This window comes from Thermobia domestica, chromosome 11, assembly GCF_964235325.1.
Source record: "Thermobia domestica chromosome 11, izTheDome1.hap1.1, whole genome shotgun sequence".
Classification (NCBI taxonomy): domain Eukaryota; kingdom Metazoa; phylum Arthropoda; class Insecta; order Zygentoma; family Lepismatidae; genus Thermobia; species Thermobia domestica.
In genome coordinates this window covers 90,142,636-90,168,652 of record NC_137464.1, presented here as the reverse complement: position 1 = coordinate 90,168,652, position 26,017 = coordinate 90,142,636, and the positions used below count along the sequence as shown (strand labels likewise).

The 26,017-nt window shown below is 35.8% G+C and overlaps 1 protein-coding gene across 1 annotated transcript in view; it reads right to left on the bottom strand.

The window, feature by feature from the left end:
• amon (prohormone processing protease amontillado) overlaps positions 1–26,017 on the bottom strand; it is an 851,181-nt gene that overhangs the window by 635,378 nt on the left and 189,786 nt on the right. The gene's annotated exons all lie outside the window — the stretch shown is intronic.

Here is a 26,017-nt window from a genome sequence, read left to right as displayed (position 1 = left end):
AAGTACAAGGAATATTTTCGTAACTTTTGGGAGTCAGTTGTTAAGTGAAATGAAACACCAATTGATCTGGTGCTTAAACGTTCATATTTTTTCATATATCACATACATAAATACTGTATATAAACGAACAGAGTTGGGTAATTGCACGTAGAAACAAGTTTTCTACGTGACGCGGAAAATATTAAAATACTGAAAGTACGTAAAAAAAAAAAAAAAACTAGGAACAACTCTACAAATTAAAACATTTTTCGCGCTATTTTTTGTTTCGTTTGACAGAAAAAAAAACTTTAAAAAGATTCCTCCCACACTTGTGTGGGCTGACGTTAGATTTTGCGATTTCATAAACGGCCCTATTGACTTTACGAAGTCTTAATAGTATAAATAAATAAGTATTATTATTTACTAACGTCATTAAGTTTTAATAATATTTCATAATGTTTTACGTTTAAAATCCAGATGGTCAGCAAGTTTTAAGTCAGAGAAGCCGTGGTGAAAGATTGGTCAATTCAACAACAATGTTTACTTTTGATACCCACGCGTCGCATCTAACGGCTTTCTGCACTCAAAAAAAAACACTCCACTTCGCACTTGCCGTCGGTTGTATTGTTTGTTTTAATTTTCAATGCTTTATCCGCTAAGCAGTTTGCAACGAGGGTTAAACAATAAGAAATATTAGCTATACGGTATCCATGATCTTTGCCTCAGTTTCTGTTATTAATACGTATAAACTCGGAAAGTTTAGACTTCGCTTTAGTTGATGCACTTAACAAATTTGAAAACAAAGTTTTGTGTTTTATTTCTAAATGTGCCTGCTTTTGACTGGTTTTAGTTTTCACAAGGAAAAATGTATTTTTTATGTATCTGCGTAGAATCTAGTTCTTTACCTGACGTAAATTAAGTGTAATCTATGTAAAAAAAAAAAAAAACACGTAATGTCAATTACCTTACAAACTCCGTAAACGAATAAGTAATCTATTCCAATAGAATATAAAAAAAATACTACCTAATGCGTCAGATTGGTACATATCGATATACTATTTTTTTGCCATAAAATTCCATGTGGCCCCGCGTAGCGTAGTCAGTAACGCTCTCTTCTTTGGTGCGAAGGGTCCTGGGTTCGATTCTCAGTGGGGACACTCAGTTGAAAAAGTGTAAAAGCTGGACAGTCATCCTGAGTGAGGTTTTCCTAATTCACACTAGGCAAGTACCAAGATGGTACCTAACAAGACAGGTCCCAGGCCGCTTCTTCCTTAGCAGTAGAAAATGGATCGATCTGGAACATATGAGGACAGCATTGGCCAACTCACGAGCCCCTGAGAAATTGAGCACCTTACACCGTGAGCCCACGGTCTTTTACGACCTCCATTTTAGGGGTGAATTTATTCCCTTTTATGACCACTTTTTAGGGGGTGTATTCGTTCTCTTTTCTGACTACTTTTTAGGGGGTGAACTCGTTCCCTTTTATGAGCATATTTTCCAACCCCTATTTTAATTACGAACACATAGAAGAGCAGACAACACATAAGAGTACGTAACACACAGCAGAGCAGACAGCACATAAGATTACGTAACATAACAAGGGTGTATTCGTTCTCTTTTATGAGCATATTTTTCAACCCCTGTTTTAACATAGCAGATAACACATAAGATTACGAATACATAGAAGAGCAGATAACACATAAGAGTACGTAACATAATAAGTGTGTACTCGTTCTCTTTTATGACCACTTTTTCCAACCCCTATTTTAACATAGCAGAAATTACACTCAGACTATGAACACACAACAGAACAGATAATACATAGCACAGCTAATAAAAGAGCATGGCTTATTTTCCAACCCCTATTTTAACATAGCAGAAATTACACTGAGACTGTGAACACACAGCATTTTAAGGATGGACTCGTTCTCTTTTATGAGCATATTTTTCAACCCCTATTTTAACATAGCATAAGACTACGAACATAGCAGAGCTAATAACCCCTATTATAACATAGCACAAATTACATAGCAGATCTAATACAAGAGTACGGCTTATTTTCCAACCCTTATTTTACCATAACAGAGACTACGAAACATAACAAACATACAGCATAGAGGTACGAAACTCCACCCCTAATTGAACATAGCAGAAATTAAACTGAGATTACGAACACACAGCAGACCAGAGAATACATATGATTCATTCCCTTTTATGAGCATATTTTTAGGGGTGTACTCGTTCTCTTTTATGATTACTTTTCCAACCCCTATTTTACCATAGCAGAAATTACATAAGATTTTTTTCAACCCCTATTTTAAGACAATGAATACCTATGTAACATAGCGATTCGATACGCTCTTTGAACCGATTTGGATGAAACTCGGCATATGAGGGTTTTCGACCATGCTGAGTACGAATATCATACTTACTTTTACCTGGGTCCTATAGTTTATGTGGCATACGCCCTTTGTATGACACTTAAAACCTAATCACTCGTAAACGAAGCAACATATTGAGGTGGTGTTTCCACATTTAGCAATAGGTCATCAGGTACTACATGTCCCAAAATTAGTGGTCATCGAGGTCAAAAGTCAAAATACTTAAAACCTAATAACTCGAAAACGGAGCCAAATATCGAAGTGGTGTTTCCACATTTAGCAATAGGTCATCAACTAGTACAAGTTCCAAAATAATGACCATCGAGGTCAAAGGTCAAAATACTTAAAACCTAATAACTCGAAAACGGAGCCAAATATCGAAGTGGTGTTTCCACATTTAGTAATTGGTCATCAACTACTACAAGTTTCAAAAATAATGGTCATCGAGGTCAAAGGTCAACATACTTAAAACCTAATAACACGAAAACGGAGCCACATATTGAGGTGCTGTTTCCATATTTAGTAATCGGTCACCAACTACTACAAGTTCCAAAATATAATTTCCATCGAGGTCAAAGGTCAAAATACTTAAAACCTAATAACTTGAAAACGGAGTCAAATATTGAGGTGGTGTTTTCACATTTAGTAATTGATCATCAACTACTACAAGTTCCAAAATTAGTGGTCATCGAGGTCAAAGGTTAAATATTTAAACGCAACTAACTCTTAAACAGAGCAACGTATTGAGGTGCTGTTTCCACATTTAGTAATCGGCCACCAACTACTACATGTTAAAAAAGTACTGATCATCGAGGTCAAAGGTCAAAATACTTAAAACCTAATAACTCGAAAACGGAGCCACATATTGAGATGTTGTTTCCAAATTTAGTAATTGGTCATCAACTACTACAAGTTCCAAAAATAATGACCATCGAGGTCAAAGTTCAAAATACTTAAAACCTAATAACTCGAAAACGGAGCCAAATATTGAGGTGGTGTTTCCACATTTAGTAATTGATCATCAGGTACCACATGTCCCAAAATTATGATCATCGAGGTCAAAAGTCAACCTACTTAAAAGCTAATAACTCGAAAACAAAGCAACGTATTGAGGTGCTGTTTCCACATTTAGTAATTGGTCATCAACTACTACAAGTTCCAAAAATAATGACCATCGAGGTCAAAGGTCAAAATACTTAAAACCTAATAACTCAAAAACGGAGCCAAAAATTGAGGTGCTGTTTCCAAATCTAGTAATTGGTCATCAACTACTAGAAGTTCCAAAAATAATGGTCATTGAGGTCAAAGGTCAATCTCGTAAATGAAACCACATATTGAGATAGCGTTGTGTGATCTATTCAATTTTGTACAAAGCAGAAAAAAAGTGAAGGAGGAATAAATTTGAGTGGCTTATTTACTTTTGTATTAATGAGAAAGAAATCAAAGGAACACAATTTTAACTAGCGCAGAATTTCTGTACCTTTTTAGGCTATTCAAATGGATTAACAAGAAAGCAAGCAAAGATATGCCATATTAACTAGCTGAGAATTATATGTCATCTTGTATTATTTAAGCAAAACGAAGGGCTAAATTTGAGAAAGCGAACATGGACCATTTTACTCAAATTTGGATGGAGTATTCATCTTTGTATGAACCAGAAAAAAATGAAAAAGGTCCGTTTTAACTAGTTCAATATTTCTGTACAATTTTGTACTTCTTAAATAAACGAAATTTTATTTTTGTATCAATCACAAGAAAATCAAAGAAGGGTCATTTTATACCTTTTTTGTGCTATTCAAATAATAGAGGGAACAAATTTCAGTGGTCTATTTTATTTTTTGTGCCAATCAGAAGAAAAGCAAAGATATGCCATTTTAACTATTTAAACAAACGAAAGGATAAATTTGAGTGACCTATTCAATTTTGTACCAACGAGAAATACCATTTTGTACTACTCCAATAAACGAAGGAATACCAGTAAAAAAGAAGCGAATATTAGGTGAATTATTTTCTTTTGTACCAACTGGAAAAGAGAAGAAGAGCTACTTTAACTAGCTCAGAATTTATATACATTTTCTACTAATCAAATATACGAAAGAATAAATTTAAGTGACCTATTCAATTTTGTACCAATGAGAAAAGTCATTTAACTGGCTCAGAATTTGAGTGGTCTATTTAGTTTTATACCAACTAAGAAGAAGGGCGAAGAAGGACTATTTTATAATTTTACTACTCAAATAAACAATGGAGTATTTAGTTTTGTACGACCGAGAAAAACAAAGAAATTGCACCAGTTTGGAGTATTCAAATAAACAAAGGACTTATAATTTGTGTCAACACAAAATCAATTAAACGAAGTAACGCATTTGAGTGAGATATTTAATTTGAAAAACCGAAGTTGAGTATTTTATACCATTTTGTATTATTTCAACAAACGAAGGAATAAATTTATATTAACCAGAAAAAAGCAAAAAAAGGACCATTTTAACTAGCTGCGAATTTTATATTATTTTAATATAAAATAGTCTAATAAACGAAAGCATAAATATGAGTGAGCTATTTAGCTTTGTACGAACCAGAAAAAAGTGAAGAAGGTTAATTTTATACCTTTTGGTGCTATTCAAATAATCGAGGGAATACATTTGGGTGGTCTATTTTATTTTTGTACTCATTCGAAAAAAAGCAAAGAAGGACCATTTTATGCATTTTTACCATTCCTATTTCCTTTTGTTCCAACGAGAACCATTTATAACAGGCTTAGATTTTTATGCCTTTTTTGTAATATTTCTACCAAACAGAAAAAAGCTACCCAAATAAACAAAGGAATAAATTTGTAATAACCACAAAAAGCAAAGAAATGCCATTTTTAACTAGCTCAGAATTTCTAGACCATGTTGTACTATTTAAACAAACAAAGGGATAAATTTGAGTGGTTATTCAATTTTGTAGAAAGAAGAAAAAAGGAAAGAACTAACATTTTGTACTAATCAAATAAATGAAGGAATATTTAGTTTTGTACCAAGCAAAATAAGAAAAAGCAGTGAAGAACGAATAAAATTTGGATGGACTATTTTCTTATGTACCAACAAAAAAGAGAAACCGAAGGAGGAATAAATTTGGGTGACCTATTCAGTTTTGTACTACTAAAATAAACGAAGGAATAAAATTGAATGTTCTACAGAAGAAAACGGAGAAGGGCCATTTTATTTAATTTTGTAGTACTCAAATATACAAAGGTATAAATCTGTGTAACCCATTCAGTTTTGTACTAAGCAGAAAATTTGTTGGCTTTTTTTAGAAAGACCATTTTATCTTTTGTATTCAGATTTTCCGGCTACTTTTTGCGCTCTACAAATAAACGAAGGAAAAGCAAAGAGAGATCATTTTATGTGCCTTTTGTAACGAAGGAACAAATTTGAAGGAGGCTCATTTTAACTAATCCTGCTGCGAGTAGATCAATGTGGCATTATTGCGACTTTCATTTTCGAATACATACGGATTAAACCACTATGGCAAAAAATACTACTCTCTTCTTATGCGACTTAAGAGGACCAACAATTAGAAACCCACTAGTAGGGCGTCGATTCAGTAAAACCCGTTATGCTTTCTTCTACGGTCTTCGGCATGCATTTTAGACCAAGAGCAGCAAGATTAATATTTGTATTCCCCTGCTGGATAGAAATTCGATACTTGGAAATTGACCCAATAAGCATCTGTTAACTTTATCCATATCCGTAAAATATTCTTTGGTGTGTAAAATTGGATCCACTCATCAGTATAGTAGTTAAAGATAATTGCTTCCAATTTCGTAATACCCTGTCTGCTTGTCTGAACAATGAACAAAATCAATTAGATAGTTGTAAATTTTAATGGAAGAATTACCTGTATTCCATCTAAGACAATCTACACCCACGGAATCATCGTTGTTACAAATAGTGTTAATATTCTCGTCCTTCCATTCAAAAATTATAATATCTGCAAAATCTTCTGTAATATTCTGTCTGTAGATGTTCTGAAATTTTTCTATTGGCACATCTGCTAATTCCATCCTAGTACTTCTTACTTATATCTCCCAAATACTTTTGCACAATTTGTGGTACACCTCTTCCCCATTTAATTTAGCCTTAAATCTGAGAAATTATATGGTATAAATGTGTTCGCAACATAATCCCCAAGTACATTGTCACAGAATGGTGGTGTAATTGTTATCGGGTAAGTTTTTTCTTTATCTAATAACCCTCTCAGTGATCATTATTGCTGGTAGACTCGAAAATGTACACTACAATACACCTTTAAAACTCTTGTGTAATGTAACCTATTTAAAAAGTTTTAATGTTCTTGTAAAACCTACTCTCATACGAAAAATAAACTGCACTATTACAGATTATTATTATTTTATAAGCACGGTGCAATACCGCTATTAATTGGAAATTCTTACACAATGTATCGTTCTTGTAAAACCTACTACTAATCGGGGAATTATTGTTATCGAAGTATAATGTAATACCACCTAAATTCTCTTAAGTCTACTCCAACTAAGCATAAGGAGAAAGTATTTTTTTGCCATAATGGATTATTCTGTATGTATAGATTTATTGTAAGAAAAACCATTTGTTATTCTTTTTCACCAAGTTTCCAAATACTGCAAGGTCCAACAGATAGGTATCAGGAGATACCGCAAGAAGGCCAGTTTTACCACATCGTGTAAAGCAACCAAGTAAATCTGCAATCTGGATACTTGGCCTGAACTCGCACCCATGATTCCAAAACGGTAGTAGCTCATCCAAAGTGTCCTGTGTTCTTCCATAGCGAAAGAAGCGATAATATCTATCCATCAAATAATTCTCTACCACATCGTTATAGTGTGCATTATGCTCAACAAAACATGGCTGTATACCATTATGTAACCGAAAATATCTAATTGTAGACCATTACGTTGTACCACAGGGAAATGAAAAAACAGTAACTCACACAACCAAGTATGTGTTAAAGTTTTTAGTCGTTAATGCAAAAGTAAAGAAGCCTTGGTACAAAACTAAATATTCTATACCTTCATTTATTTGAATGATTTTTATCCTCGGTGGTACTAAATAGTACAAAATACTCAGTTTGTTACAATGGTACAAAACTAAATTCCTTTACTTTTCGCAGCTGGTACAAAAGAAAATATTTCATTCAAATTTTATTCATTCTTCACTCCTTTTTTGCCCGGTACAAAACTAAATTCCTTCGTTTATTTGAGTAGTGCATTTCCCTACATTTGTTTAAACAGCACACGATAATATAATAAAATGGCATATCTTGTTCGTACATATGCCACTCAAATTCATTTATTCTTCCCTTTGACCTCTAAAATAATAATAATAATGATTTAAAATTTAATTATCCATTTTTTCACACTCTCTCTTTATCTCTACTTAATTAAAAAAAACCTTCGTTTCTACTACTACAGTATTTACCCATATGGAACTGTCTCAAAATTATCTATTCGTTTTCTTTTACTAGCTGTAACCTCATACATTCTAAGATATGGATAAAGTTAACAGATGCTTATTGGGTCAATTTCCAAGTATCGAATTTCTATCCAGCAGGGGAATACAAATATTAATCTTGCTGCTCTTGGTCTAAAATGCATGCCGAAGACCGTAGAAGAAAGCATAACGGGTTTTACTGAATCGACGCCCTACTAGTGGGTTTCTAATTGTTGGTCCTCTTAAGTCGCATAAGAAGAGAGTAGTATTTTTTGCCATAGTGGTTTAATCCGTATGTATTCGAAAATGAAAGTCGCAATAATGCCACATTGATCTACTCGCAGCAGGATTAGTTAAAATGAGCATCCTTCAAATTTGTTCCTTCGTTACAAAAGGCACATAAAATGATCTCTCTTTGCTTTTCCTTCGTTTATTTGTAGAGCGCAAAAAGTAGCCGGAAAATCTGAATACAAAAGATAAAATGGTCTTTCTAAAAAAGCCAACAAATTTTCTGCTTAGTACAAAACTGAATGGGTTACACAGATTTATACCTTTGTATATTTGAGTACTACAAAATTAAATAAAATGGCCCTTCTCCGTTTTCTTCTGTAGAACATTCAATTTTATTCCTTCGTTTATTTTAGTAGTACAAAACTGAATAGGCCACCCAAATTTATTCCTCCTTCGGTTTCTCTTTTTTGTTGGTACATAAGAAAATAGTCCATCCAAATTTTATTCGTTCTTCACTGCTTTTTCTTATTTTGCTTGGTACAAAACTAAATATTCCTTCATTTATTTGATTAGTACAAAATGTTAGTTCTTTCCTTTTTTCTTCTTTCCACAAAATTGAATAACCACTCAAATTTATCCCTTTGTTTGTTTAAATAGTACAACATGGTCTAGAAATTCTGAGCTAGTTAAAAATGGCATTTCTTCGCTTTTTGTGGTTATTACAAATTTATTCCTTTGTTTATTTGGGTAGCTTTTTTCTGTATGGTAGAAATATTACAAAAAAAGGCATAAAAATCTAAGCCTGTTATAAATGGTTCTCGTTGGAACAAAAGGAAATAGGAATGGTAAAAAATGCATAAAATGGTCCTTCTTTGCTTTTTTTCGAATGAGTACAAAAATAAAATAGACCACCCAAATGTATTCCCTCGATTATTTGAATAGCACCAAAAGGTATAAAATTAACCTTCTTCACTTTTTTCTGGTTCGTACAAAGCTAAATAGCTCACTCATATTTATGCTTTCGTTTATTAGACTATTTTATATTAAAATAATATAAAATTCGCAGCTAGTTAAAATGGTCCTTTTTTTGCTTTTTTCTGGTTAATATAAATTTATTCCTTTGTTTGTTGAAATAATACAAAATGGTATAAAATACTCAACTTCGGTTTTTCAAATTAAATATCTCACTCAAATGCGTTACTTCGTTTAATTGATTTTGTGTTGACACAAATTATAAGTCCTTTGTTTATTTGAATACTCCAAACTGCTGCAATTTCTTTGTTTTTCTCGGTCGTACAAAACTAAATACTCCATTGTTTATTTGAGTAGTAAAATTATAAAATAGTCCTTCTTCGCCCTTCTTCTTAGGTTGGTATAAAACTAAATAGACCACTCAAATTCTGAGCCAGTTAAATGACTTTTCTCATTGGTACAAAATTGAATAGGTCACTTAAATTTATTCTTTCGTATATTTGATTAGTAGAAAATGTATATAAATTCTGAGCTAGTTAAAGTAGCTCTTCTTCTCTTTTCCAGTTGGTACAAAAGAAAATAATTCACCTAATATTCGCTTCTTTTTTACTGGTATTCCTTCGTTTATTGGAGTAGTAAAAAATGGTATTTCTCGTTGGTACAAAATTGAATAGGTCACTCAAATTTATCCTTTCGATTGTTTAAATAGTTAAAATGGCATATCTTTGCTTTTCTTCTGATTGGCACAAAAAATAAAATAGACCACTGAAATTTGTTCCCTCTATTATTTGAATAGCACAAAAAAGGTATAAAATGACCCTTCTTTGATTTTCTTGTGATTGATACAAAAATAAAATTTCGTTTATTTGAGAAGTACAAAATTGTACAGAAATATTGAACTAGTTAAAACGGACCTTTTTCATTTTTTTCTGGTTCATACAAAGATGAATACTCCATCCAAATTTGAGTAAAATGGTCCATGTTCGCTTTCTCAAATTTAGCCCTTCGTTTTGCTTAAATAATACAAGATGACATATAATTCTCAGCTAGTTAATATGGCATATCTTTGCTTGCTTTCTTGTTAATCCATTTGAATAGCCTAAAAAGGTACAGAAATTCTGCGCTAGTTAAAATTGTGTTCCTTTGATTTCTTTCTCATTAATACAAAAGTAAATAAGCCACTCAAATTTATTCCTTCTTCACTTTTTTTCTGCTTTGTACAAAATTGAATAGATCACACAACGTTATCTCAATATGTGGTTTCATTTACGAGATTGACCTTTGACCTCAATGACCATTATTTTTGGAACTTCTAGTAGTTGATGACCAATTACTAGATTTGGAAACAGCACCTCAATTTTTGGCTCCGTTTTCGAGTTATTAGGTTTTAAGTCTTTTGACCTTTGACCTCGATGGTCATTATTTTTGAAACTTCTAGTAGTTGATGACCAATCACTAGATTTGGAAACATGGTACAAAAAGTAGGACACCTAAACAAAAGGTCTATAAATTCTGAGCTAGTTAAATTGGTCTTTTTTCGTTTTTTTCTTTCGTTTATTTGAGTAGTACAAAATGTTCTTCTTTGTTTGGTATAAAAAGTAGAACACTCAAATTTGCTCTTTCGTTCATTGGGCTAGTACAAAGGTACATAAATTCTGAGTTAGCTAAATTGGACCTTGTTCGATTTTTCTGGTTAGTACAAAAAAACAGGCCACTCAAGTTTATCTCATCGTTTGTTTAAATAGTACAAAAAGGTATTTAAATTCTCAGTTAGTTAAAGTGGGTCTTCTTCGCTTTTTCTGATTAGTACAATTTTGTTCTTTCATGAAAATACTCAGCTAGTTAAAATGATCCTTAGGTTGCTACAAAATTAAATAGCTCACTCATATTTATGCCTTCGTTTATTAGACTAGTTTAAAATGATATAAAATGATCCTTTTTTGCTTATTCCTTTGTTTGTTGAAATAATACAAAATGGTATAAAATACTCAACTCCGGTTTTTCAAATTAAATAGCTCACTCAAATGCATTACTTCGTTTAATTGATTTTAGAGTTGACACAAGTTATAATTAATTTGTTTATTTGAATACTCCAAAATGGTGCAATTTCTTTTTTTTCGGTGGTACAAAAGTAAATACTTTATTGTTTATTTGAGTAGTAAAATTCTGAGCCAGTTAAAATGCCATTTCTCATTGGTACAAAATTGAATAGGTCACTTAAATTTATTATTTCGTATATTCAGCTAGTTCATTTTTTTCTCGTTGGTATAAAAGTAGAACATCGAAATTATGAACTTGTTAAAATGATCCTTCTTCGGGTTTTTCTGATTGATACAAAAATAGAACATTTCAGTAGTTCAAAAGTTACATAATGGTCAATTTTCGTTTGTTTAAACAGTACATAATGAGCTAGTTAAAGTAGCTCTTCTTCTCTTTTCCAGTTGGTACAAAAGAAAATAATTCACCTAATCTTCACTTCTTTTTTTCTGGTTGGTATTCCTTCGTTTATTGGAGTAGTACAAAATGGTATAAAAGTCTGAGTTAGTTAAAATAATTTTTTCGGTTTTTTTGTTTATTTGAGTAGTACAAAATGGCATTTCTCGTTGGTACAAAATTGAATAGGTCATTGAAATTTATCCTTTCGTTTGTTTAAATAGTTAAAATGGCATATCTTTGCTTTCTTTCTCGAAGTAAACCAATCATATTTATTCATTCTTCACTTCTCTCTGCTTGGTACAAAACTGAATAGGTCACACAGGCTGAATCGGCAACCTCAATACGTTGCTTCGTTTTCGAGTTATTGGGTTTTAAGTATTGTGACCTTTGACCTCGATGATCATTATTTTGGAACTTGTAGCAGTTGATGACCAGTTACTAGATTTGGAAACAGCACTTCAATATGTGGCGCAGTTTACGAGTGATTGGGTTTTAAGTATTTTGACCTTTGACCACGATGGTCACTATATTGGAACTTGTAGTACCTGATGACCAATTACTAAATGTGGAAACACCACCTCAATACGTTGCTTAGTTTTCGAGTTATTAGGTTTTAAGTATGTTGACCTTTAACCTCGATGATCATTATTTTGGAACTTGTAGTACCTGATGACCTATTGCTTAATGTGGAAACACCACCTCAATACGTTGCTTCGTTTTAAGTGTCATACAAAGGGCGTATCCCACGTTGACCTTTGACCTCGATGATCATTATTTTGGAACTTGTAGTAGTTGATGACCAATTACTAGATTTGGAAATACGACCTCAATATGTGGCTCCGTTTACGACTTATTAGGTTTTAAGTATGTTGACCTTTGACGACCTCGATGATCATTATTTTGGAACTTGTAGTAGTTGATGACCACTTACTAGATTTGGAAACAGCACTTCAATATGTGTCTCAGTTGTCGAGTTATTAGGTTTTAAGTATGTTGACCTTTGACCTCGATGATCATTATTTTGGAACTTGTAGTGGTTGATGACCAATTACTAGATTTGGAAACACGACCTCAATATGTGGCTCCGTTTACGAGTTATTAGATTTTAAGTATGTTGACCTTTGACCTGGAACTTGTAGTACCTGATGACCTCCCGAGTTATTAGGTTTTAAGTATTGTGACCTTTGACCTCGATGATCATTATTTTGGTACTTCTAGCAGTTGATGACCAATTACTAAATATGGAAACACCATCTCAATATGTGGCGCAGTTTACGAGTGATTGGGTTTTAAGTATTTTGACCTTTGACCTCGATGACCACTAATTTTGGGACATGTAGTACCTGATGACCTATTGGTAAATGTGGAAACACCACCTCAATACGTTGCTTCGTTTTCGAGTTATTGGGTTTTAAGTATTGTGACCTTTGACCTCGATGACCATTATTTTGGAACTTGTAGTACCTGATGACCTATTGCTAAATGTGGAAACACCACCTCAATACGTTGCTTCGTTTTAAGTGTCATACAAAGGGCGTATCCCACATAAACTATAAGACCCAGGTAAAAATAAGTATGATATTCGTAATCAGCATGCCCCCATATGCCCCCCGAAAGCCCCCATATGCCGAGTTTCATCCAAATCGGTTCAAAGAGCGTATCGAATCGCTATTTTACATAGGTATTCATTGTCTTAAAATAGGGGTTGAAAAAATTTTTTTATGTAATTTCTGCTATGGTAAAATAGTGGTTGGAAAAGTAATTATAAAATAGAACGAGTCCACCCCTAAAATGGAGGTGGTTGTGTGTTACGTAGTCTCAGTGTAATTTCTGCTATGTTCAATTAGGGGTGGAGAAAATGAATATACCCACTGTGCTATGTCCGCTATGTTTCGTAGTCTCTGTCATGTTGAAATAGGGGTTGGAAAATATGCTCATAAAAGGGAATGAATACACCCCTAAAATGGAGGTGGTTGTGTTTATTATCTGCTCTACTATGTGTTCGTAACTGCTATGTTACATAGTCTTATGCTAAGGGGTTGAAAACGAATACACCTCTGCTATGTGTTCGTAGGGGTTGGAAAATATGCTCATAAAAGAGAACGAGTCCACCCCTAAAATGGAGGTTGTTATGTGTTACGTAGTCTTATGCTCTGCTGTGTGTTCATAGTCTCAGTGTAATTTCTGCTATGTTAAAATAGGGGTTGGAAAATATGCTCATAAAAGGGAACGAGTTCACCCCCTAAAATGTGCTCATAAAAGAGAACGAATACACCCCCTAAAAAGTGGTCATAAAAGGGAATAAATTCACCCCTAAAATGGAGGTCGTAAAAGACCGTGGGCTCACGGTGTAAGGTGCTCAATTTCCCAGGGGCTTGTGAGTTGTCCGATGTTGGCCCAGATCGATCCATTTTCTGCTACTTTCCTTCCTCAATCCTTATGCTCAAGTATGGCTCGTACATACATCATATCGTTGGACAATATTTTGTTTCAACAGAATTAATGCTTAGAAGATAATGGTAACTTTGGGCTCCATCTCATCAAACCACCTTGTATACTGGTGTCTTCCTAGCGTCACACTGAAAAGGTTGATGAGGGTCAGAGTTGGCAACCTCCGAGAACAAAATTATCGATTTTCGTCTTTAAATTATTGTATATTCGTTGTGCACGTGACAATTGTAGAAGCAAGTATAATGCTACTTCTAATAATAATAATGTATCTAATAATAGCAATAATATGGAAAACTTATCTAATAATCTTTAGTTTCGAACTCCAAATCGGCGTCCCTGTCCTTACTATTTTTCAAATATTTGTTAACATTACTCTGAACAACAACAATATTTCCACCCTCTCGTAAACATAATTGAACTTAAAGAATGAATGCGGGGTTGTCACGTGCCAATTTTCAAAATGTTATTTATTTATTTTTGCACGAAAGATTAAAACCTCATGTGTTTTTTTAAAAATAATTATTTAATGCACATTCAAAAAACTGCAGAAAAGTGTGATTTCTAACAGGCGCGTATCCAGAAATTTTCAATATTGAGGGTCAAAACTGAACATAGGGCTATTTTGTGGTTAGCACGATTGACCATGAATCCAGATATGTAAGTATGGTTATTACCCCCCCCCCACACACACACACATACATACACAAGGTTTAGGATTTAGATTTCTGGGCTCTCGGCATCTTATGGCCATTTAGCCCCTCAAGTTTGAGGGATGACGTTCCTCGGCGAGCACAATATCCCGGGAAAGGGAAGGAAGAAAGAATTATGGAAGGAAGGAAGCGGCCTGAGACCTAAAAGTTAGGTACTACCCCGGCATTTGAATGAGGAAAACCCAGGAAAACCTCATTCAAGGTGGCTGGACCAAAAAAGGAATCGAACCCGGGACCGCTCGCATCGAAGGCTAGAGCGTTAGCTACTACGCTACGCGGGACCACACCACACACACACACACACACACACACATATATATATATATATATATATATATATATATATATATATATATATATTCATCCTCACGGCATTGTCAAGGCTCTATATTTGTATTTTACATTTATTATTGCAACCGGGTGTTACTGACTTCCGTATACGGTAGCCCGATCATCACCCTTGTTCTTCGCGCGCACAGTCATTCGAAGAACTGAAAACGTACTCTGTACACAAACAGTTTATGGTTGTGAACTCGGAAAGCCTGATACTTCTGCTTGTCAAGGTCAAAAAGTGGGAGAAAAAAGGATGTGTAGAATGTAAAGAGGGTGCAACAGTGACAGATGCTTGTAAGGGAACATATTCATTTGTAGTTCGTGCACATTCCGCCTGTAGCGCTACTGTGGCACGACGTATATTGTAACTGTATAACTCTTGTACACCGCTAGTAGGTCTATTCGCGTTAGTGACGACCGAAACTATGTTGTCAGCTCTGACTGCGATAAGGCACTGCCGTGCTGCTTTTCCTTCTCTTTTTTTTTTCCCTTTTCCATTTGTGAGACGCCAAACATGTTGTTTTTGCTTGTTGCACGCGCTGAACGTGTTTCGGTGAGCGAAGTATTTAAGAAGTTGACTACATATTCTTGTTTGCGATAGTTTTAAATTGGTTAACTGTTGAAAAATATACGAAAATAAAGCTGTACTTGTTAAGGTATATTAGTCGAGGACGTAGCTACTGACAGTGTTGATTACAGATTTTCTCGAGGAAGAATTTAATTACAGTAGAGGTCAAAAGGAGACGTCCATTTAGACAGCCCCCCCCCCCCCTTATCAGACTCAATCGGAAATGGTCTCAATCGTTTGTACACAAATGTGCAGGCGAAATTTTCGTTTGTACACAATTAGGGGCGCCGTCAGAACGAAACCAAAGTGGGGGCTGTCCAAATGGTAGCCCCCCCTCACCATGTCCACTTCAATCACAAATTGTCGCAATCGTTTTGTACATCGTTTGTACAGAAATGTGAAGGCGAAATTTTCGTTTGTACACAATTAGGGGCGCCGTCAGAACGAAAACAAAGTGGGGGCTGTCTAAATGGTAGCCCCCCACCAACAAGTCCTATTCAAGCACAAATTGTCGCAATCATTTGTACATCGTTTCTACAGAAATGTGAAGGCGAAATTTTCGTTTGTACACAATTAGGGGCGCCGTCAGAACGAAAACAAAGTGGGGGCTGTCCAAATGGTAGCCCCCCCTCACCATGTCCACTTCAATCACAAATTGTCGCAATCGTTTTGTACATCGTTTGTACAGAAATGTGCAGGCGAAATTTTTGTTTTACACAATTAGGGGCGCCGCCAGAACGAAAACAAAGTCGGGGATGCCTAAGTGGTAGCCCCTCCCACCATGTCCAGTTGAATCACAAATTGTCGCAATCGTGTGTACTTCGTTTGTACAGAAATGTGCAGGCGAAATTTTCGTTTGTATACAATTAGGGGCGCCGCCAGAACAGAAAAAAATGGGGGCTGTTTAAGTGGTAGCAACCCACCATGTCCAATTGAATCACAAATTGTCGCAATTGTTTGTACTTCGTTTGTGCAGAAATGTGCAGGCGAAATGTATGTTCGCACGCAATTAGGGGCGCCGCCAGAACGAAAAAAATTGGGGGCTGTCTAAGTGGTAGCCCCCGACCATGTCCTATTCAATCACAAATTGTCGCAATCGTTTGTACTTCGTTTGTACAGAAATGTGCACCCGAAATTTTCGTTTGTACATAATTAAGGGCGCCGCCAGAACAGAAAAAATTGGGGGCTGTCTAAGTGGTAGCCCCCCACCATGTCCAATTCAATCACAAGTTGTCGCATTCGTTTGTGCATCGTTTGTACAGAAATGTGCAGGCGAAATGTTTGTTTGAACAAACTTAGGGGCGCCGCCAGAACGAAAACAAAGTGAGGAGCTGTCTGAGTGGTAGCTCCCCCCACGATGTCCAATTGAATCACAAAGTATCGCAATCGTTTGTACTTTGTTTGTACAGAAATGTGCAGGCCAAATTTTCGTTTGTACACTATTAGGGGCGCCGCCAGAACGAAAACAATGTGAGGGCTGTCTCAATGGTAGCCCCAAACATTTCCAATTCAATCACAAATTGTCACAATCGTTTCTATATCGTTTGTACAGAAATGTGCAGGCTAAATTATTGTTTGTACATAATTAAGGGCGCCGCCAGAACGAAAACAAAGTTGGGGCTGTTTAAGTGATAGCCCCCCACCATGTCCAATTGAATCACAAATTGTCGCAATCGTTTGTACATGGTTTGTACAGAAATGTGCATGCCAAATTTTCGTTTGTTCATAATTAGGGGCGCCGCCAGGGCGAAAACAAAGTGGGGGGCTTTCTAAGTGATAGCCCAATCACCATGTTCAATTCAATCACAAATTGTCGCAATCGTTTGTACATCGTTTGTACAGAAATATGCAGGCAAAATTTTCGTCTGTACACAATTAGGGGCGACCTCAGAACGAAAACAAAGGGGGAGCTGTCTAAATGGTAGCCCTCCCACCATGTGCAATTGAATCACAAATTGTCGCATTCGTTTGAATATAGTTATAAAGAAATGTGCAGGTGAGATTTTCGTTTGTACACAATTAGGGGCGCCGCCAGAACGAAAACAAAGTGGGGGGTTGTCTAAATGTTAGCCCTCCCACCATGTTCAATTCAACCACAAACTGTCTCACTTGTTTGTACGCCTTTGTACATAATAAATGTGCAGCTGAAATTTTCGTTTGCACATAAATGTGGCCCCGCCAAAACGATAACAAACTATGGGCTCTCTAATTGATAGGCCTCCCACCATGTCGAATTCAACCACAAACTGTCGCACTTGTTTGTTACGGTTTTGTACAGAAATTTTCGTTTGTACACAATTGCGGGCGCGCCAAAACGATAACAAAGTATAGGCTACCTAATTGGTAGCACCCCCTACGTCCGATTCAAAAGAAAATCATCTCAATTGTTTGCACATCGTTTGAGCAGTAATGCGCAGGCGAAATTTTTTTTCTAAGCTATCAGATGCGTGGACAGAACGAAAAAAAGGGGAGTTGTCTAAGTGCTAGCCCCACCATGTTCGATTGAACCACAAATTGTCGCGATCGTTTATACATCGTTTGTGCAGAAATGTGCAGGTAAAATTTTCGTTTGTATTAAATAATATACGGATGTGAGTATTTTTAATATCTGCGATCAACATTAACCGGTTTGAATAACGGTTGATGAGTTTGAAAATGGTTCCTATTGCACTAGTTGAAAAAAAAATTATTTTTCTCTGGCACACGGAAGAAAATGCCTGATTCTAATAGAACTTTTCACGTAGAATTCGAAATCAGTTTTTCTCCATCACCCTCAGTTTTCCCGTGACAGAGGTGTTTTCGGAAAATTTCCCCTCAAATTTCTGTTCTTTTTCTTTTTTTCTTTTTTTTTTATACCATTTTCATACTTGTAGCTTGGGTACCTTAGGTATATAAACGCACAAATTATATTGTATGTTAGCCTGATTTATACTTAGTAAGCCCTCTAAGTTTCATAAGAATAGCATTATTCTATCTAGAGAAATAAACATATTTATATAAAAAATATGCTATGTGTACTGTTCATTTTACAATATTCATTAGTGCAGATAAAATCACATATAACTTCCACGAAAATTACAATATAAGCACGGTTTATATCTTATTGGATTTGAAATAAAACATATTTTCAATGATGTATACACCGTGTCACCATTTTATATCTACTTAATAAATAATACAAAAGAAGTGAGTGGTATCTTCTTAATAAATGTGCACTTACTTACCTCAACTAATATGTTTTAGTTGTCGACTTTCTTCTGTGTTTGGTTTCTGGAACATCTCTTTTAAGTGTCCAACAGTAATCAACTAGCATTTTTGAACTACACTGTCACTGGTACCTCTTCTCCATGGAGGAAATGTCCTGATGAAAATGTTCCCCATACTCATCACTAACAGCACCAAGCTTTTCAGGAAAGAAATGCAGGTGGGAGTCTAGAAAGTGAACTTTAAGGGACATGTTGCAACCCATTTCATTGAATGATTGCCGGAAATCACTCACAATTTCACGGTAATTTGGGGCTTTCTTGTTTCCTAAAAACTTCTCTGTTAAACATTTAAATGGACACCAAGCTGCTTTCTCAACCAGAGTTAAGAGATCCTCAAATTTTTGGTCACGAATCAAACATATTATTTGGGGGTCTACAAAAATCCCTAGCGTCACTAACCCGAGGAATTTTTTCCTTGAGGTAACAAGATCCTGCATTACTTTTGTCCATTGTCCTAACAAAGTTTTTGAAGAGCCCCAACTTTATGTGAAGAGGAGGTAGAATTATCTAATCAGGGCTCACCAGTGAGGAATAAACAGCATTCTTCTGTCCAGGAGTTAATACATGCGTTGGCCATTCCTTCTTGATGTAATGTTCCGCTTTGTTCCTGCTGTCCCATTCGCAGAGGAAACAACAATATTTCGTATAACCAAGCTGCAAACCCATTAACAAAGAAATGACTTGTAAATCACAGCAAACGGTCCACTTGTATTTCTCATACTGAATTTTTTCTAACACTATTTCGATGTTTTCATAGGTTTCCTTCATATTAGTTGCATAAGCCAAAGGCACTGAAGGAAATTTGTTGCTATTGTGTAAAAGGACAGCCTTAAAACTAGTTTTCAAAAAGTCAATAAGCAATCTCCACTCTGTACTTATATGTGCATGTCCAAGTCTATCCATCACAGCACAGACATTATTACAATACACTAAATCATTTTCTTGAGAATAGTAGTTTTGAAACTCTGTATGTAGGTTTCAAAAATTACACACTTTAGTGTCACGATGGAGCAGATTCCAGCCTTAAGTTTAGAATCAAGAAGTTCTGTCTGTGTATTGGAGAGTTTTAAATCCTGTATGAGGTCATTTAGTTCACCCGGAGTTATTAGATGGGAATCCAATGTAGATGTGCTTCCTACATAAGTAGGATCATCATCTTCATTTGGAACTTCAATAGTTGCCTCAAGTACGTAATCCTCATTTACCGTAAGATGAGAAGGAGGTACCGGTACAGGTAATTCTGCACTGTGTGGAACTGGCCTAATTACTGATGCAAATTAGGGTACTGTACTGTGTGGTTAGATTTACTGCTTATTTCTTTTATCTGTGTCATACAAAAGTAGCAGTCTGAAGAATGATCTTTTGGTTCCCTCCAGATCATCGGTACTGCGAAGTTCATGTTTCGTCCACCATTTGCCCACCCAGTCAGACGTTTCACGCAAGTACAACAAATGTAGTGAGGAACCCAGTTCTTATCCTGGTCTCCTACACAGCAACCAAAATATAACTGATAACACTTCCTCACAAGTGGAGTAAAACATCGACGTTGTGATTTAAATATCAGCTCCCCACATACATAACAGAAATTGTCCGGTTTATTTACACACTTCCTCGACATCTTGTATCCTGTAAGGTATCACACACATACATACATACATACATACATACATACATACATACATACACACACACACACACACACACACACACACACACACACACACACACAGGAATCTACACTCCATCAAATTCCCACAAAATCCCTCTAGACATTCCCTCATACAAAAATGGTGACATGGTGTACACATCATTGAAAACGTTTTATTGGAAGTCCAATGAGGTATAAACCGTGGTATATTGTAATTTTCGTGGAAATTATATGTGTTGAAGACCGACCCGACCCCACCCGTGACCCAAATTGACTGACCCGACCCGACATCCCGACCCGAGCTGACCCGATTGGCCCGACCCAAAGTGACCCGAGTGAACCAACCCGAGGTGACTTAACCCGACAACCGACTCGAGTGACTTGACCTTACAATCTAACCAGTTTGAGAGAGCTAGAACTTTACAAAACTGCCACCAGAAAAAAAATGCTGACCAATTCTTATGCATAAACCATTGTTTCGGCTTTTTTTACTTGTAGTATAATTATCCTCCTCCTCCTCCTCAGTGTTCTCCCATTAATAAACAGGCCAGTTTCCGTGAACTAGGTAAGAAGCTTCCATTTTTGCGATTTCCCGCTAATATCTGCCTCGCAACCCAACATAAAGTACCACCCTCCTTATTACAATCTATCAATTCCAACCTTCTTACACACTCTCGCTCTCCTGATATCACCCCCTTTACTACATCCTTCAGTATGCAATCCCTTAGCAAGATCAAAACTTGTGATCCGTCCATTTTTCGCTTCCTTATATCGTCTAATATTGCTCTCGTCTCTTGCATTTTTTCAGCATTTCCTAATTCGTTTTCCTCTCTACCCTGCTAACCTTCTTTATTTTACTCCACATCCAAATTTCCAAGGTTAAAATTTAGGCAATCAAGTTCGAAAGTCAAAATAAAATTTGACTTAGTTCTGAAGACAAGTTTTGAAGGCTAAAAGAATAAAAGTTCTGAAGACAACATTATTTTCTAGTAAGGAATGTATATAGAACTTCTTTTAATATTTTTTGCTGTGTAACAAACAACAATTTCATCACGTTAACATTCCGATTTTTCTATTTAAAAACAGCGTTGCTGTCTAATAGAATCATAAGGAACTAATTGCACTGAAATATCATTCTGTAGGGAATTACCTTTTATTTTTTCTTGAATAAATTATCTAGAAGATATTTGCAACGTTATATAAAATTAGCAAGTATTTTATTGCGGAGAAAGTCAAATCACTACCCCAGCAATAATAATAATAATAATAATAATAATAATAATAATAATAATAATAATAATAATAATAATAATAATAATAATAATAATAATAATAATCTGAAGGTGACCAAGAAAGTTCTGTCTCTTTGTGGAGGTCTGTGTTCAATTGGCCCTCACACCGTGAGTTGAATGCGAATGGATATAAGGTGAAGGTCAGTTGTTGGACGAGACGAGACGAGACAGAATTTTCATGAAAGGGTACGAGATGAGACAGAGCTCTTTCAATAGAAACATATGCACTTTTCCAGACGAGACTACCTTCACGACACATTTTCGAAACGACAATGCCCCAAACCAGGTCTCGTGAGCAACACTAGTAAGTATATCCAACATACTACTTGGTTGTGGCTGTTCAGATACACCGTGAACGTGCGTAAGGACTGAGTGAACATGGGGCCTTCACAGAGCGTCATAAGGGCTTGTTTGCTGTACGAGTTCAAATTGCTGCACCGCGGGGCGGAAGATATGACAGGCCTTTGGTGAGGGTGTCGTGACTACGCGGAGAGTGCAGTGGTATGACGGTTTAAGGACGGTGACGAAACACTCGAAGACGCACCACGTGCCGGAAGACAAACAGATGTTCAAAATAAAGATCTTCAGGCAGCAATTTAGGCGAAGACAGACATGTGAGGAACTGGTACTACCTTTCAGTGTAAGTGGAGAAACCATTCGGCACCACCACCATCAACTTGGGAAGCACTGCAAGTTGGGTTGATAGGTCCTACATGATTTGACTTGGAGCCAGAAAGCAACGCGAGCAGACACCTGTGTTTCTTTGGTGTCTCGTCTGAGGAAGGAGCAATTTCTGGACAGGGTGTTGACATGTGATGGGAAGTGGGTCCTGTACGAAGCTCCACGGCGCCGTCATTGTTGGTTAGCATCCCATGAACCGGTTCGAAAACGGCCCAAGCCAGCACTACGCCAGAATAAGGTTCTCCTGTGCATTTTGTGGACTGCTCGAGGCATCGTCCATCGGGAACTGCTACCAGCTGGTCAGATCATCAATGCAACTGTGTACTGTCACTGTGTACTGTCTGGATCCAACAGTTCTGAATCGCAAAGTGGTCCTCTTGTTACAAGGCAACGCTAAGCCCCACGTGGCTAAAATGACCCAGTACATCATTCTACGCCTTGGATGGAAAACACTATTGGATCCGCCATACTCCACGGACATTGTACCGTCCGATTATCACCTGTTCCATTCCTTGGACAATCACCTTAGAGAACGCCAATTCAAACAGCTAGAAGAGGTTCAATATGCACTTGATACCTTCTTCACTTCACGTCCCACCAAGTTCGACTGCGATGGAATCCATGGCCTTCCAGAACGTTTTCAGAAGGTCGTTGAGGCTGATGGAGACGATTTTTGATATTCCAGGTACGTCTTAGGTTACATACCAATGTTCGAAGGTGTTGGTGAAAAGGCGGCGGAACTTTCTTGGGCACTCTTAAAGTTATAATAATAATAATAATAATAATAATAATAATAATAATAATAATAATAATAATAATAATAATAATAATAATAATAATAATGTGTCCTGCCCAAAGGCAGATGTTTGACCCGAAGGTCCATGGGTATTGATTCCAGCTCGTACCAAGTAAGTTTTCTGGTGGACAAACCCCATGTGCATGGGTTTTCTCGGTGTTCTCCCATTTCCTCCCACTTTCTTCATTCAACCACTTCAATTATTTCTCATCATCACTGTCTCTCTTAGCGTTGGTGCATAACGTGGGACGTTAACTAGATATTTCCTTTCAATTTCACTTAATGTGACATTTAACTTGACATAGAAACGCAGAAAGGAAAAAAGTCAGTAGTAATATTAATTGCAATTACAATACCAATTAGTTAATATAGGGTAAAATTAAAATTTTATTACTATTTCACCTTCAATTAGTCACATTTATCATTCATTCACCAACTTCGAATTGAATTCCACAACAAAGCTCTTTATAGTATTCCGTATAGAAAATAAGTGAAGAATGTGACGACCCGACCCGAGTGACCCGACACGAGCTAACCCGACTGACCCGACCCGACAACCCGACCCGTTTGAGAGCACAATCAGAGGGGTACTATTTACAGTACAATTTATTTTGTATGGTTTAGCATACTTTAAGGCTACCATACTTTTTGAAAACAGAAAAAATGGGACATCTTACAAATTAGTAGTAAATATTGCATTTTGTATTAATTTTATCTTTAGAATTTTACTACAGTATCGCACTAGTTATACAACTTAAAATAATGTATTAATATAGTCCATACTCAGTGGCGTATTTAGGGGGAGGGCTTCCGGGCTCAAGCCCCCCACCGAAATCTTACTTACTATAGTAAAGTATATGAAATATCTTGCAGAATTTTCATATTTTCAGGCAAAGCACCCCCGGAAGTTAGCAAAGCCCCTCCCGAAACAAAATCTTCAATACGCCATTGTCCATACATAATCAACAGTGCTAAAAATTATTATAGAAGCTAGAAGCTGTTATACAATATAAACGCAATCAGTGAACATACAATATTTAGGCAAAAATTATATTTTCAATATTATTACGCATACCACCTTTACATGCTCTACATGTCTATAAAGAAAAATATCCAGATTTATGAAGTTGTTTCAAAATTTCAATAGGCTGATTTATTTTTGTTAACCTAAAATGCGAACTAAAAGAAAGCAATTTGCATAATTGTTTTTCTGAAGCAGAAAAAAAAATGTGTTTTCGGGGCTGGTCTGCAACGTCACAAGAATTTGTTGCCACCTCGGGGTATACATTCTTACTTTTAGTGATAAGAGTTATACTTAGGAGGATTTAAACATTGCATGTTATATCCGGGAAAGCAGCGATTGCAATAATAACAAAGATTAGAATGAAATTGTTCCTATAGTATTGTCGGAATTGAAAGCAAAAGGAATAAGTCGATTTTATTATCTTTTCAGAAATTTTGATATGTAATTAATAATAATAATAAAGAAAAAAACAGGACAAGAAGGAAAATTTCTGCACACCGGGACAAATTTTAAGAAACCGGGGCGTATAGTAGCCTTACATACTTATTTGCATGCGGAGTGTCAGTACGGAGCCACTACGTAGCAGAGTTGAAACAAAACCTCGTAAATAGGTTGCCAACTCAGGAAAACAAAATTACCGGCACACCCTCAAAATTCTCTGTACAAATGAGAAACTGAAGACTGTATTGATCGTTATTGTATTTACCAGCAATCGTCACTTGTTTAAAATTATCGAAACAGATGAATAATACTGGATATTATTCTTTATGTAACAATAGTTGATTCATAAAATGAAATTTATTCTATAAACTTCACTTCAAACAAAGGAAATTGCTTTAAAAAGTCATTTTCTACTCTCAATAAATGAATAAAATTCTTTTACAATAAAATATAAGTGTTATCAAATTTGTTATGTTAAATAAATAAAAAAAACTGCCATACGTTAAAAAATATCGATAATGTATAATACAACGGAAATTTGTGTTTGTAAAGGCACTGTTGAAAAATTTCGATGTTCAATGTTATATTCTGGATTGCAGATTCCAAAATACCGGTCAGAAGGGGTCTAATAAGAAGTTTGTACCGGTCACCGGCCTTAATCAAAATTACAGCAAATACCGGCCAGTTAGCAACTCTACTCGTAAATCAGAATGCTGAATGCACCAAAATACTTCGCCATGCATTCTATAGTTTCTGCAAAATGAGTTTAATGAAGATGATCAAATAAAACAAAATACTGTGTTATAATTTTCCCTTTAACAGTCTACTTTGTGAATTTGTTATATCTTCCACTTATCAATTTCCTGTACGAGATGAGAATAACGGTTTCTGCGCAAGATAGAAAGAAAAAAATACATTTTTCTCATAAGGATTCAGTTCACGTAAGAAATAATGAATAAGTTTAATAATAAGAGCCGAGGAGTGAAAAACTAACTCAGCAATAATGATTGTAAGTATAAATATAAATATAAAAAAACAAAAAAAAACATTTAATTCCATCATCGTTAGGATAAGATCAATATAGTGAATCACACGATAGTGTGAACAAACCAAACCACACAATAGTGTGAACAAAGTCCTGTTAGAAAAATACTCCATAAATGTGACACATTTTTTTAATGCTTCTACCATTTATACAATCCCTCACATTGTTTTCGTTCTGGCGGCGCCCTAATAGAGTACAAACGAAAATTTCGCCTGCACATTTCTGTGCAAATGATGTACAAGCGATTGATATAATTTGTGATTGAATTGGATATGGTGGGGGCTACCATTTA